This window comes from Sphaerodactylus townsendi, linkage group LG06 (assembly GCF_021028975.2).
Source record: "Sphaerodactylus townsendi isolate TG3544 linkage group LG06, MPM_Stown_v2.3, whole genome shotgun sequence".
Taxonomy (NCBI): domain Eukaryota; kingdom Metazoa; phylum Chordata; class Lepidosauria; order Squamata; family Sphaerodactylidae; genus Sphaerodactylus; species Sphaerodactylus townsendi.
The window spans coordinates 125,795,955-125,798,234 of record NC_059430.1 but is presented as its reverse complement, the minus strand read 5'-3'; positions in this window follow the sequence as shown (position 1 = coordinate 125,798,234).

The following is a 2,280-nucleotide window of genomic DNA, read 5'->3' as shown; positions in this document are numbered from 1 at the left end:
AAGTATGTAAGTCTGAGCCTGGATTATTTTCCCTTCTAGTGATGTGTCTGGTTTTATGCAGCTCAAGACTTCTACAATGTTACCCAGCTTAACAGTTATGAATATATTTTTATAGAGCCATGGGGAATTACTCGACTTAGAAATGTGAGAGGCAGGCTAGGAGGGGATCTTTTTGGACTATGTATACCAGAAACGGCTTGAAACATATTCGCAGAGAATGCAAAAGAGACTAAATTGCAGTTTAAATATTTTTATATAATTTTTTGTTTGCAAGCAATCATACAGTGAGACGTTAAGGCACACACATACAGTTCCTAAGTATATAGATAGGGAGGAAAGGTTTTGGATGATAGAATAGGAGTTGGGGAAGCGGGGACCATATGTTACCTAAATCTGCAGAGAAGTTCCAGGAGAAGGCAAGGATCTCTATGCCAGCATAGGGATCCAAGCGAAGGACGATATATCGTGTCTCACACCAACTTAACCAAGGGAGGTTCAGGTTAGAAATGAGCAATGAGTTTAAGGTGTGTAGCTCTTTTATAGGGTGGATCATTAGTTTGGCAGGAACAGAGACCCTTTGCATTAGGTTTCGTTTCTTGCATCGATGCTGGACTGCAGGGCTGAGCTAATTAGCAGCTCTTATCTATTGTCTACTTCCCGGGACAGTGGGGTTCAATTGGTCCTAGCCTACATTAAAAGCACCTTGAATAGGTAGCCGGCAGAGTAAGTCTCTGGCTATTGTAATTTTGCTGAGGCAGTGAGATTAAATCAGGGATGGGAGCACTTAGGAGGTTTTAGGAACAGCTGAAGGGGAGAAAGTTGCAGCATCTCAATTCAAGGGATAGTTTACATTCACAACTCTATTGACTGTAGCTCTCACTTGGGTGTGGACCTCAAGGAGCAAATGAGTAGCTTTATTTTCTACTGACTGTTTGCCATTTCTTAGGCTTGCTGTTAGCCCATTTTATCCTGCGCCACACCATATATATCTGTTAGCCTTAATATAAATCAGAAATATATCTCATATATTTATTGTATTCAGAAATATCCCAGCTTGGATGTGTGTTTTAAGATGTGGGGTGGAAGGGGAACATAACAACAAGCAGAGTGCACACAGCAGAGCATCTTCCAAGCATGCGTGTGTGATTGGCATAAAGAAAAGTCGGGAGTCATTCTTAGTTTCTAAACTAATAAAAGGAGTATTTATTAGTGAACTCCATTAAGGATAGAAAAGTGGAGAGAGAGGTCCTCCATTCCAATCTATCTGGCTAGATGGAGATGGATGCACATGGCATCTCTCTGCAGGCATGGTGCAAGATGGAAGGGTAAGGGAAGAGAAGTGGAGAGGAAGAAGCAGGAAGGAAGGAAGTACCCTGAGAGTAGCAATCTACACGTCAACAGGATAGTGTCAGAATGATAGAAAAAAAGGTGTCAGTGTCTTGATCCTCTCTAGCTATCTAACTCACTGGTGTTTTTTTTTTAAAAAAAAAACCCTCTTGTGTTTGAGGCAGGAAACAGTGTACAGTCCTCCACTTCCAACAGTTACCAAGAGAAGATCTCGATGCCGGAGGGTTTCGGGGTTTGATTGCGTGTATTCTGCGCCAGTCACTGGAACAATCCCTGATGGTTTGCAGCATCTGTCCTTGTGCTTTTATGCATTCGATTCTATTTAGTTTCTTCAGTCTGTGAAGTCCATTTTGGGGGGAGAGAAAGAAGGAATTATAATGATAAATTAAACAGAGAAGATATGTTCATTCTCCCATTTTGCAGGCTAGAATCCATCCTCCTTGCTTCTTCTGTATCTCTGGGGTGACTATGGTTCTCTCCCCTTTTATCAATGTTATAATATGTCAGGAATCCCAGGAATAGTTACCGGTATCGCAAGAATAGTCGCACTGCACAAGACTATATTAAAACCCTAGTACAGTGTTGGCGAACCTTTTCGAGTCTGAGTGCCCAAATTGCAACCCAAAACCCACTTATTTAACGCAAAGTGCCAGCCTGGCAATTTAACCCAAATACTGAGGTTTTAGTTTAGGAAAAACAGTTGGCTCCGAGGCTTGCGTTACTCAGGAGTAAGCTTGGTGGTAGTTGGTGGTTTTGCTTTGAAGCAACCGTGCAACTCTTCCAACGGGTGAATCACGACCCTAGGAGGGTTTACTCAGAAGCAAACCCCATTGCCAGCAACCGAGCTTACTCCCAGGTAAGGGATTGAGCTTTAGTTCTTTGCAAGAAAATCAGTGGGGTTTAACAGTGCTTAACAGGGTTACCTACATTGCT